Source organism: Entelurus aequoreus, linkage group LG10 (assembly GCF_033978785.1).
Source record: "Entelurus aequoreus isolate RoL-2023_Sb linkage group LG10, RoL_Eaeq_v1.1, whole genome shotgun sequence".
NCBI classification, from domain to species: Eukaryota; Metazoa; Chordata; class Actinopteri; order Syngnathiformes; family Syngnathidae; genus Entelurus; species Entelurus aequoreus.
The window spans coordinates 58,031,556-58,045,803 of record NC_084740.1 but is presented as its reverse complement, the minus strand read 5'-3'; the positions used below and the strand labels follow the sequence as shown (position 1 = coordinate 58,045,803).

The window sequence follows — 14,248 nt, the reverse complement described above, 5'->3', positions numbered from 1 at the left end:
CTTTAGAACGTCAGAGGTTATCCTCAGTGTGGATGACTGCAGGGGAGTAAACACCATTGGAGCGCCAGCGAATATTTTGTGTGTGAGGATATCAATTATTCATGGTCGCCTCATTGTGTACGATGATGATGTGTCAGGATGTTTGCCAATAAACAACAATATTCCTTGTAGGATTGATCCGGCATGAAAAGTTGCCGAGCTAGTTTTCGTCGCGCTGTGGAGAAGTCTGATGGATGCAGTTTTGCGGGGGGGGTGGTGGGGGCGGGTACTTATTTATGGAAATATCAATATTGTATCGTAATGCTCGCCGCTTAGGATAAACAATTTAGTCAAAGTGCTATTCGGAATCTGGACCCATGTAAAGGCAAACCACTGAAAACAAAGCGGTGTAATCAAACTAGCAAAAACGATGGGGGGGGGGGAACAACAAAAGCGCGCCGCACCTCGTTTTCAAGTGTTTAGTGCCCCAACAGCCGGCACCGTTGGCTCAAGTGCGCAAGTGATAAGCTGTGCATGTCCACGGGGGGGTGGGGGGGTTTGTCTCCCTTTCATTGTGCCCCCGCCACCCGTCTCCCTGCCACGCCCCGGGGAATACACCAGCGCGCGAGCAGGACAGCAGGCCGCGCGTTATAATTGCTATCTCCTGCTTGTGCAACATACACTGCAGCGCTTGGTGATTAAATCCCAAAAAGACAAAACATAAAAAAAAAAAACCTCCTTTGCATCCCACTTCTTTACCTTGCAGGCAAAACAGCGGGGTCCTCTGGGATGGGGTCATCACGGCTCCCTCTGTGATCTGTGGATGAGTGGGGGGGGTGCGCCTCTCGCTCGCTGGCATGTGCAACTGTGGAAGACAATCTGTCAGACACTCGCATGTGATGGCGAAAACACCCAATATATATTTGCACTTATTGTTCAGTATTAGCATGACCAATTAGGGGAAGTATCCAAAAGCCTCGTCTTACAATGTTGCAAACACAATCCTGGATGATCGCATAGTTATTAAGCTGTTTGTTTACATGCTTTTTTTTATTTCTCTTTGCTATTTAGGCTTATTGGACCCGAATTAGAATAAAAACCAAGACTCATCTTTTGATATGATGTACTTAGTCCATAAGTACACAAACGTGTACTTCATGTTTAGTGACATGCTAATTCTTATTTTTACAAATTCCATTGTATGTTATACTCTTCTGACACCACCAGATGGCAGTATAAGTGTCCATATGTTGGCATAAGACCCCAATTCAGTAGTGTACACAATTTTGGAAATAAGAGCTAAAAGGTGCTGTCCACGCATGTGGCCACTAAGCCTTTAGAGCAGGGGTCACCAACGCGGTGCCCGCGGGCACCAGGTAGCCCGTAAGGACCAGAGGAGTAGCCCGCCGGCCTGTTCTAAAAATAGCTCAAATAGCGGCACTTACCAGTGAGCTGCCTCTATTTTTTAAATTGTATTTATTTACTAGCAAGCTGGTCTCGCTTTGCCCGACATTTTTAATTCTAAGAGAGACAAAACTCAAATAGAATTTGAAAATCCAAGAAAATATTTTAAAGACGTGGTCTTCACTTGTTTAAATAAATTCTTTTTTTTTTTTAACTTTGCTTCTTATAACTTTCAGAAAGACAATTTTAGAGAAAAAATACAACCTTAAAAATTATTTTTAAACACATATACCTTTTTACCTTTTAAATTCCTTCCTCTTCTTTCCTGACAATTTAAATCAATGTTCAAGTAAATGTATTTTTTTATTGTAAAGAATAATAAATACATTTTTATTTAATTCTTCATTTTAGCTTCTGTTTTTTCGACAAAGAATATTTGTAAAATATTTCTTCAAACTTATTATGATTAAAAGTCAAAAAAATTATTCTGGCAAATCTAGAAAATCTGTAGAATCAAATTTAAATCTTATTTCAAAGTCTTTTGAATTTCTTTTAAAATTTTTGTTCTGGAAAATCCAGAAGAAATAATGATTTGTCTTTGTTAGAAATATAGCTTGGTCCAATTTGTTATATATTCTAACAAAGTGTAGATTGGATTTTAACCTATTTAAAACATGTCATCAAAATTCTAAAATTAATCTTAATCAGGAAAAATTACTAATGATGTTCCATAAATTCTTTTTTTAAGTTTTTCTCTTCTTTTTTTCGGTTGAATTTCGAATTTTAAAGAGTCGAAATTGAAGATAAACTGTTTCAAAATTTAACTGTCATTTTTTTCGTGTTTTCTCCTCTTTTAAACCGTTCAATTAAGTGTAAATATCATTAATTATTAATAATAACATAGAGTTAAAGGTAAATTGAGCAAATTGGCTATTTCTGGCAATTTATTTAAGTGTGTATCAAACTGGTAGCCCTTCGCATTAATCAGTACCCAAGAAGTAGCTCTTGGTTTCAAAAAGGTTGGTGACCCCTGCTCTAGAGGTTTAAATGCTTCTTTTTTTTTTTTTGCCTTGAAGTTTAGAGCGGTCATCCTTAAACCCGTCCAGCTAACAAATAAACTAGGGTTGTACGGTATACCGGTATTAATATACTACTGCAATCATATTTGGTACTATACCGCCTCTAAAAAGTACCGGTCCACCACCCTCCCATCATCGACACGTCGTGACATTGCTGGTTTTACTAGCTGAGGAGCATGTTCGGCAGCGCACACACACAGAGTACTTACAAGCAGACACAGTGTGTAGACAGAAAAGGGAGAACGGACGCATTTTGGCCTAAAAAGTAAAGATAAAGGTGAAGTTATAACACTGAAACACCCTCAGGAAGAGGTGCTTTAAGACATGGCTAGCTAGCTAGCGGCTAAAGTCCATCCGCAGTCTGCAGTGTTTTAGCTACTAATCCTCGCCTCCATGGCAACAAATAAAGTAAGTTTCTTACAAGTACGAGTAACATCTAAACATGCTTCACTACACACCGTAGCTCACCGGCAATGGTGGATCGACACCAATGATACCAAGTGTAGGAGTGTATCTAGTCGATACTACTATGATTACATTGTGAGGTTCAAACACTGATGACATCTATTAAACAGACAAGAAGCAAGGAATCACGCAGGGACAGAGTTCAATTTGGCTCAATGAGGAGAGACGTTTGGGGCTGCACACTCAAGTTACAATCTCCCACCCCGCGCTAAGGTCCACACCCACGTGCTCCTCTATTTGTCTGGGAGGTCCCTGGTTACATCACTGAAGCTGCTTCTGAAGGAAGGGGGGTAATTTCAACAGATGTTTACCTTATCCCAATAAACATCCGTTCAGTATTTGAACATAAAAGTGTTTGATTGTGAGGCATTCAAAGCCACAAAATGCAACGGGTCTGTCAGACCCACAAACGCTGGCTGAGTAACAACAATATGAACGTCGCACGGAAAATTTCCCTGCCAGTTTCTGCATCCCACAGGGATTCTTCTTTTGTGATTCTGCACTTGCGGTTCCCACACAAACATTGTTTGTCAACACTGTCTGCTCTCTATTTCTCGCACATTTGACCCGCTGATGTTCTGTGTACCTACACTCTGTCCTCCTCCTGTCTAGGCCTGCTGTGTGTTGCGTGTGGTACACAGAACATCAATTTCCACACTTCTATTAGTCCAGTGGACCCGGACATCTTATATGTAATCATATTTGCCAACCCTCCCGAATTTTCCAGGAGACTCCCGAATTTCAGTGCCTCTCCCGGGACAACCATTCTCCCGAATTTCTCCCGATTTACAGCCGGACAACACTATTGGGGGCGTGCCTTAAAGGCACTGCCTTTAGTGTCCTCTCTCACCTGAAAAGGAGACTATTATATATGTCTCCGTTATCCATAGGTGTATCTATAACCCATAAAGTAGGCAGGCACGGAACTATTTCTCAGGGTGTGTTTATACCAGCCGGCACGTTAATACACTGACACACAACATCCGGATTCCCATCATGCATTGCGTCAAAACTACGGCAAGTAGTAATGTCCAAAATTTCCAGCCGGACAAACAATATTGGGGGCGTACCTTAAAGGCCTACTGAAAGCCACTACTAGCGACCACGCAGTCTGATAGTTTATATATCAATGATGAAATCTTAACATTGCAACACATGCCAATACGGCCGGGTTAACTTATAAAGTGACATTTTAAATTTCCAGCCGAACTTCCGGTTGAAAACGTCTATGTATGATGACGTATGCGCGTGACGTCAATCGTTGAAACGGAATTATTCGGACACATTGTATACAATACAAAAAGCTCTGTTTTCATCGCAAAATTCCACAGTATTCTGGACATCTGTGTTGGTGAATCTTTTGCAATTTGTTTAATGAACAATGGAGACTGCAAAGAAGAAAGCTGTAGGTGGGATCGGTGTATTAGCGGCTGGCTGCAGCAACACAACCGGGAGGACTTTGACTTGGATAGCAGACGCGCTATCCGACGCTAGCCGCCGACCGCATCTGTGATCGGGTGAAGTCCTTCGTCGCTCCGTCGATCGCTGGAACGCAGGTGAGCACGGGTGTTGATGAGCAGATGAGGGCTGGCTGGCGTAGGTGGATAGCTAATGTTTTTAGCATAGCTCTGTGAGGTCCCGTTGTTAAGTTAGCTTCAATGGCGTCGTTAGCAACAGCATTGTTAAGCTTCGCCAGCCTGGAAAGCATTAACCGTGTATTTACATGTACATGGTTTAATAGTATTGTTGATCTTCTGTCTATCCTTCCAGTCAGGGGTTTATTTCTTTTGTTTCTATCTGCAGTTAAGCCCGATGCTATCACGTTAGCTCCGTAGCTAAAGTGCTTCGCCGATGTATTGTCGTGGAGATAAAAGTCACTGTGAATGTCCATTTCGCGTTCTCGACTCTCATTTTCAAGAGGATATAGTATCCGAGGTGGTTTAAAACACAAATCCGTGATCCACAATAGAAAAAGGAGAGAGTGTGGAATCCAATGAGACCTTGTACCTAAGTTACGGTCAGAGCGAAAAAAGATGCGTCCTGCACTGCACTCTAGTCCTTCACTCTCACGATCCTCATCCACGAATCTTTCATCCTGGCTCAAATTAATGGGGTAATCGTCGCTTTCTCGGTCCGAATCGCTCTCGCTGCTGGTGTAAACAATGGGGAAATGTGAGGAGCCTTTCAACCTGTGACGTCACGCTACTTCCGGTACAGGCAAGGCTTTTTTTTATCAGCGACCAAAAGTTGCGAACTTTATCGTCGTTGTTCTCTACTAAATCCTTTCTGCAAAAATATGGCAATATCGCGAAATTATCAAGTATGACACATAGAATGGATCTGCTATCCCCGTTTGAATAAAAAAAATTCATTTCAGTAGGCCTTTAAAGGCACTGCCTTTAGCGTCGTCTCTCACCTGAAAAGGAGACTATTATATATGTCTCCGTTATCCATAGGTGTATCTATAACCCATAACACGGTGGCCGAATGGATATAGTCACTCATGAACGGTCAGAGAAGCACAAGGCGGCGGCAACACAGTATTATGGGCCACCGTGCAAGCAACACCCCGTTCTCATTTGCGGATGTTTTCCACAAATCCGTGAAGGATATGTTCCCGGACTCAGAGATCGCTCGCCAGTACTCAAATGGCAGAACAAAGGCTACTCAAATAGTGAAAGGGTAAGTGTTTTTTTTTTTTAAGTAAGCAGCAAGTACAGTACAGTTAGTAGAACAACTGTGTTTTCATTACTGTGTACTGTACTATATATATACAGTGTTTCCCACACATTCATTTATTTGTGGCGGCCCGCCACGAAAGAATTACGTCCGCCACAAATAGATTTTTTATTTTTTTTGTCCTGTCCAGCTTCTCAGGCAAATCATATAGTTGATGTAGATGCCCATATCGGCTGTTCAGATTTACTTTACAAAAGAGAAGTGTAGGATACTTCTCTTGTTGCCTTATTTGTATTTGACTTTATTAAATGTATTTATATTAGAAACACAACATGTGTATATAACAAAGGGTGCAAAGTCTGCAGGCAGTAGGAAACACATGGTTAAGTGTAGGGAGTAAAACTGATGGCAGTCTAAAGTTCAAGATTTTTGGAGCTCTTTGTTCAGTGGATCAGATGTTTGAAGAAGCTCTGTGTCTATCTACCACCACTACTGTTTTCTGTTTATTTGTTACTGACTGTGGCAGGACACCTCTGCCTCTGTTTCACTTTATGTTGCTGGTAAATAATATGGTTGTAGTAGTAGGCTAATGTTAAATTATTTAGTATGCACTAATTAAAGTGGCAGAGCTTTAAGAGACATTTTAGCTTTTATATTTTATAAGATATATTTTTTGTAAGAACCACAATTAATAAATATATTTCAGTGAATAACTTATTGTTCAAATCTGTATATAAATATGTACATAAAGTGTTGTAATTATATTGTAAAATGGATGGATGGATGGATGGACGTTTAAAACAAAACTGTTATTATTAATTAGTAAGTATACATTTTTTGAGCCTTTTTAGAGAATATCATATCATTGTAGTAAATTATGCAAATTACTCGATTATGTCATGGTGACCACGCCCATAGCCACGCCCCCACCGCCACAGGTATCTTGGCAGTTTATGGGAAACACTGATATATATATATATATATATATATATATATATATATATATATGTATATATATATATAAAAAATACTTTAATTTCATTGAATTCTAGCTATAAATATACTCCTCCCCCTTAACCCTGGCCCCACCCACCCACCCCCCAATCTCCCGAATTCGGAGGTCTCAAGGTTGGCAAGTATGTATGTAATAGAAATGTGTAGGGGGGGTGTATGGTGTGTGGTCATTAAATATTAGGGATGTCCGATAATGGCTTTTTGCCGATATCCGATATTCCGATATTGTCCAACTCTTTAATTACCGATACCGATATCAACCGATACCGATATCAACCGATATATGCAGTCGTGGAATTAACACATTATTTTGCCTAATTTGGACAACCAGGTATGGTGAAGATAAGGTACTGTTTAAAAAAATTTGTAAAATAAGATAAATTAAAAACATTTTCTTGAATAAAAAAGAAAGTACAACAATATAAAAACAGTTACATAGAAACTAGTAATGAATGAAAATTAGTCAAATTAACTGTTAAAGGTTAGTACTATTAGTGGAGCAGCAGCACGCACAATCATGTGTGCTTACGGACTGTATCCCTTGCAGACTGTATTGATATATATTGATATATAATGTAGGAACCAGAATATTAATAACAGAAAGAAACACGTACAACCCTTTTGTGGGAATGAGTGTAAATGGGGGAGGGAGGTTTTTTGGGTTGGTGCACTAATTGTAAGTGTATCTTGTGTTTTTTATGGTGATTAAATAAAAATAAAAAATTAAAAATAAATAAAAAAACGATACCGATAATAAAAAAACCGATACCGATAATTTCCGATATTACATTTTAACGCATATATCGGCCGATAGTATCGGCAGGCCAATATTATCGGACATCTCTATTAAATATGTATTCTGATATATGTTCTTCACAGAAAATGAGCCAAAGTCAGTGCGTCTCAGTTTGAAAAATTAATTAATTGTATCATTTTTCTTTGAATAAAAAATGAAAACGGGTCCCACAGACCCGAACACCACACAACCCATTTTTATTCACTGGCTTTTAACCCAGCATGAGACTTTAAACTGTTTTTTAACTCTTTTTAACTGCTTTTTATCTAACAAATTGTCCTCATGATAACTTTTTCAATGTGTATTTTACTTCTGTTTTAAATGTTATTTTTTAGTCTGTCCTTTGCCTCTTATTTCTTTGCGGTGTCCAGCCCTTTGTTCTTCAACTGTGCTTGTTTTTAAAGGGCTTTACAAATAAACTTGGTATGGTAAAACATCTGCAATTAGAGAAGAAGAGCGGAGGAAGAAGAATAAACTGCTCCATTTCCCGCTGTGACACAATTACGTTGGATTTAATCACGGTCCTATTAGAGCTTCCCTCAATCAGCAACATCCTTATTTAAAGTTGTCAGTGACCATCGAGGTGCAGATAATTCACCTGGGGCCATAAAGAGAACCAGACCAAGGTTTTACACGGAGTTATTGTCCTTGTCCGACCTGCCCGTACACACGGAAGGCGGCCGTTATCACATGGGGTTAATGGCTTTGTTAATTTGAAGGCGTTAACAACTGCTCGCCCGTCCCCAATGAAGGTGTCACACCAGGCGGGCCTTGCATTGTTAAACGGGCCGCTAAGTAGATTGATTCCTGGGATGCAAAGCGCGGCGGCAATGTCGAGCGAGCGGGTTAATTAAACATTTACACGCAAACACCCCAACAATCTATTGTGCCGGGGCTAATTTATGACATCAATATGCACTTTCATCAGGGTTGTTCACAGGCATATGTCTGCCTGTGCCGTGCTAATTGGCACCATGCCGCTTTAACTGCTTTTCTTTACCCCTTTTCTGGAGACTATTGCGCCGTTCAACCATAATAGGGACACGGCGGTCCCGCCAGACTCCGGCACCTGCACCAACACCTCCACCTGCTTTCATCTCAGGCACAGGAAGCCTTCCTGCTCCCCCCCCTGCTCACACACACACACACCAGCAATCCACGCTAGAGAGTCCCTCTCCGTGCTGTGGAAGCCAGCGCCGCACCTCTCCCGAAAAGGAATGCAAAACTCCTGGGGTCACCAGGCCAGGGAGGCGGCCATGTTCCACATCTTTCATCTATCCCAGGTGTCGGCAACACTAAATGTTGAAGGAGCCAGATTGGACCACAAGTACAAAAAAACAAATCTGTATGGAGCCACAAAAAAATCAAAAGTCTTATATAAGTGTTATAATGAAGACAACACATGATGTAAGTGTCTATATTAGCCTACTATCAAAATGACTTTAAAAATCTTATATAAGTGTTATAATGAAGACAACACATGATGTAAGTGTCTACATTAGCTATATTAGCCTACTATCAAAATGACTTTAAAAGTCTTATATAAGTGTTATAATGAAGACAACACATGATGTAAGTGTCTCAATTAGCCTACTATCAAAATGACTTTAAAAGTCTTATATAAGTGTTATAATGAAGACAACACATGATGTAAGTGTCTATATTAGCTACATTAGCCTACTATCAAAATTACTTTAAAAGTCTTATATAAGTGTTATAATGAAGACAACACATGATGTAAGTGTCTATATTAGCTATATTGGCCTACTATCAACATGACTTTAAAAGTCTTATATAAGTGTTATAATGAAGGCCACACATGATGTAAGTGTCTACATTAGCTATATTAGCCTACTATCAAAAATGATTTTACAAGTCTTATATAAGTGTTATAATGAAGACAACACATGATGTAAGTGTCTATATTAGCTATATTAGCCTACTATCAAAATGACTTTAAAAGTCTTATATAAGTGTTATAATGAAGGCCACACATGATGTAAGTGTCTACATTAGCTATATTAGCCTACTATCAAAAATGATTTTACAAGTCTTATATAAGTGTTATAATGAAGGCAACATGATGTAAGTGTCTATATTAGCCTACTATCAAAATGACTTTAAAAGTCTTATATAAGTGTTATAATGAAGGCAACACATGATGTAAGTGTCTATATTAGCTGTATTAGCCTACTATCAAAATGACTTTAAAAGTCTTATATAAGTGTTATAATGAAGGCAACACATGATGTAAGTGTCTATATTAGCTATATTAGCCTACTATCAAAATGACTTTAAAAGTCTTATATAAGTGTTATAATGAAGGCAACACATGATGTAAGTGTCTATATTAGCTATATTAGCCTACTATCAAAATGACTTTAAAAGTCTTATATAAGTGTTATAATGAAGGCAACACATGATGTAAGTGTCTATATTAGCTATATTAGCCTACTATCAAAATGACTTTAAAAGTCGTATATGAGTGTTAAAATGAAGGCAACGTGATGTAAGTGTCTATATTAGCTATGTTAACAAACCTACTATCAAAATGACTTTAAAAGTCTTATATAAGTGTTATAATGAAGACAACACATGATGTAAGTGTCTATATTAGCCTACTATCAAAATGACTTTAAAAGTCTTATATAAGTGTTATAATGAAGGCAACACATGATGTAAGTGTCTATATTAGCTATATTAGACTACTATCAAAACGACTATGTGTCGCAGGCTGACGCAAATCTTGAATTTGAATAACTCCTGGAAATGACTGGCTTAGAATGGCCAAAAGTGTGTGGCTGTCTTCTTCTAATGGATTTATTGTGAAATCTTTGCAAGCTGGGTAACGTTTGCTGTGGTCTGGAACAACATGGCGCACCAACAACTATCAGAAATTCTGCTAATATTACATACAGCTAATGCAAATACAAATTAAATACACAGAGAACTTAAGTAAAGGAAATTAAATGAGCTCAAATATACCTACTAACGAGGCATAATGATGCAATATGTACATACAGCTAGCCTAAATAGCATGTTAGCATCGATTAGCTTGCAGTCATGCACTGACCAAATATGCCTGATTAGCACTCCACACAAGTCAATAACATCAACAAAGCTCACCTTTGTGCATTCACGCACAGCATAAAACGTTTGGTGGACAAAATGAGAAAAGAGTGGCATAAATCACGTCTTTTTGTGGCAGCTTCGGAGAAAGTCGTACATGTAAACAAACTACGAGGAGTTCAAGGATCGCTGAAATTAGTAGGACAAAACGGCGCTTGCCAAAAATGCCTGATTAGCACTCCACACAAGTCAATAACATCAACAAAGCTCACCTTTGTGCATTCAGGCACAGCATAAAACATTTGGTGGACAAAATGAGACATAGAAGGAGTGGCATAAAACACGTCTTTTTATGGCAGCCTTGGAGAAAGTTGTACATGTAAACAAACTACGAGGAGTTCAAGGATCGCTGAAATTAGTAGGACAAAACGGCGCTTGCCAAATATGCCTGATTAGCACTCCACACAAGTCAATAACATCAACAAAGCTCACCTTTGCATAAAACGTTTGGTGGACAAAATGAGACAAGGATTTTTGTGGCAGCTTTGGAGAAAGTCGTACATGTAAACAAACTACGATGACTTCAAGGATCGCTGAAATTAGTAGGACAAAACGGCGCTTGCCAAACATGCCTGATTAGCTCTCCACACAAGTCAATAACATCAACAAAGCTCACCTTTGTGCATTCAGGCACAGCATAAAACCTTTGGTGGACAAAATGAGACATAGAAGGAGTGGCATAAAACACGTCTTTTTATGGCAGCCTTGGAGAAAGTTGTACATGTAAACAAACTACGAGGAGTTCAAGGATCTGTGAAATTAGTAGGACAAAACGGCGCTTGCCAAATATGCCTGATTAGCACTCCACACAAGTCAATAACATCAACAAAGCTCACCTTTGTGCATTCAGGCACAGCATAAAACGCTTGGTGGACAAAATGAGACATAGAAGGAGTGGCATAAAACACGTCTTTTTATGGCAGCCTTGGAGAAAGTTGTACATGTAAACAAACTACGAGGAGTTCAAGGATCGCTGAAATTAGTAGGACAAAACGGCGCTTGCCAAATATGCCTGATTAGCACTCCACACAAGTCAATAACATCAACAAAGCTCACCTTTGCATAAAACGTTTGGTGGACAAAACGAGACAAGGATTTTTGTGGCAGCTTTGGAGAAAGTCGTACATGTAAACAAACTACGATGAGTTCAAGGATCGCTGAAATTAGTAGGACAAAACGGCGCTTGCCAAACATGCCTGATTAGCTCTCCACACAAGTCAATAACATCAACAAAGCTCACCTTTGTACATTCAGGCACAGCATAAAACGTTTGGTGGACAAAATGAGACATAGAAGGAGTGGCATAAAACACGTCTTTTTATGGCAGCCTTGGAGAAAGTTGTACATGTAAACAAACTACGAGGAGTTCAAGGATCTGTGAAATTAGTAGGACAAAACGGCGCTTGCCAAATATGCCTGATTAGCACTCCACACAAGTCAATAACATCAACAAAGCTCACCTTTGTGCATTCAGGCACAGCATAAAACGTTTGGTGGACAAAATGAGACATAGAAGGAGTGGCATAAAACACGTCTTTTTATGGCAGCCTTGGAGAAAGTTGTACATGTAAACAAACTACGAGGAGTTCAAGGATCTGTGAAATTAGTAGGACAAAACGGCGCTTGCCAAATATGCCTGATTAGCACTCCACACAAGTCAATAACATCAACAAAGCTCACCTTTGTGCATTCAGGCACAGCATAAAAACTTTGGTGGACAAAATGAGACATAGAAGGAGTGGCATAAAACACGTCTTTTTATGGCAGCCTTGGAGAAAGTTGTACATGTAAACAAACTACGAGGAGTTCAAGGATCTGTGAAATTAGTAGGACAAAACGGCGCTTGCCAAATATGCCTGATTAGCACTCCACACAAGTCAATAACATCAAAAAAGCTCACCTTTGCATAAAACCTTTGGTGGACAAAATGAGACAAGGATTTTTGTGGCAGCTTTGGAGAAAGTCGTACATGTAAACAAACTACAATGAGTTCAAGGATCGCTGAAATTAGTAGGACAAAACGGCGCTTGCCAAATATGCCCGATTAGCACTCCACACAAGTCAATAACATCAACAAAGCTCACCTTTGCATAAAACGTTTGGTGGACAAAATGAGACAAAGAAGGAGTGGCATAAAACACGTCTTTTTTGTGGCAGGTTCGGAGAAAGTCGTACATGTACACAAACTGTCGCGTCACAGTCTACACAACTACGGTGAGTTGAAGGACCGCCAGGACAAAATTACTCTCATCAGTGAAGCATGTTTAATGTAAACAGAGGGATTTTTAACAATTAAAAAAGAATCAATCAATCAATCAATCAATATTTACTTATATAGCCCTTAATCATGAGTGTCTCAAAGGGCTGCACAAGCCACAACGACATCCTGGGACGTCGAGTGGATCCAGCATAATATTAAATAGTGACATTTTTTGATTAAAATGATGACTTTTGTCCTAATTTTGCCAAGTGAAGTTCAGATTATTATTATAACATTGCCAACATTTTACAGTTTTCTTATAAAATTGTGACTTTTGTCGAGTAAAATTACAACTCTTTTCATAAAATTGCCAAAATGTTAAGCTTTTCCTGTAAAATTGCGACTGTCATTGAGTAAAATTCCAACTTTTATCATAATATTGCACAAATGTTCAGTTTTCCTTGTGAAACTTTGACTTGTGTTGAGTAAAATGACAACTTTTTATTATATTACCCCTAAAATTCGAAGTTTTTCTTGTGAAATTGTGACCTTTTTCTTGTGAAATTCCAACTCATTATTCACAACAAGCTTTTGTATATGTGCATAGTATGTATATATTATTCATGTTGTCCTTACAAACTGTTATATATTTAGAAAGGGTGGTCCTAAAGAGGTAGGCATTTTTTCGGGGAGATCTCAAGAAGGTATAAAATACAAGAATGTGTGTGTGTGTGTGTGTGTGTGTGTGTGTGTGTGTGTGTGTGTGTGTGTGTGTGTGTGTGTGTGTGTGTGTGTGTGTGTGTGTGTGTGTGTGTGTGTGTGTGTGTGTGTGACATAGGACTTACTTAAAGTAGCAATGATTGTCACACACACACACGAGGTGTGGCGAAATTATTCTCTGCATTAGACCCATCACCCTTGATCACCCCCTGGGAGGTGAGGGGAGCAGTGAGCAGCAGGTGTGGCCGCGCCCGGGAATCATTTTTGCTAATTTAACCCCCAATTCCAACCCTTGATGCTGAGTGCCAAGCAGGGAGGTAATGGCTCCCATTTTTAATAGTCTTTGGTATGACTCGGCCGGGGTTTGAACTCACAACCGGACACTCTAACCCAGGGGTCACCAACCTTTTTCAAACCAAGAGCTACTTCTTGGGTACTGATTAATGCGAAGGGCTACCAGTTTGATACACACTTAAATAAATTGCCAGAAATAGCCAATTTGCTCAATTTACCTTTAACTCTATGTTATTATTAATAATTAATGATATTTACACTTAATTGAACGGTTTAAAAGAGGAGAAAACACGGAAAAAATTACAATTAAATTTTGAAACATAGTTTATCTTCAATTTCGACTCTTTAAAATTCAAAATTCAACCGAAAAAAAGAAGAGAAAAACTTAAAAAAAGAATTTATGGAACATCATTAGTCATTTTTCCTGATTAAGATTAATTTTAGAATTTTGATGACATGTTTTAAATAGGTTAAAATCCAATCTACACT

At 38.9% G+C, this 14,248-nt stretch overlaps 1 protein-coding gene across 4 annotated transcripts in view; it reads right to left on the bottom strand.

Annotated features, from left to right (window-relative positions):
• The window catches only part of foxb1a (forkhead box B1a), a 303,263-nt gene that overhangs the window by 95,048 nt on the left and 193,967 nt on the right, over nt 1–14,248 (bottom strand). For all 4 annotated transcript variants that reach the window (XR_009827541.1, XR_009827540.1, XR_009827542.1 and 1 more), the window contains exon 3: nt 739–844. The gene's annotated coding sequence lies outside the window, so the exon portion shown is untranslated. The remainder of the gene's footprint in view (nt 1–738; nt 845–14,248) is intronic.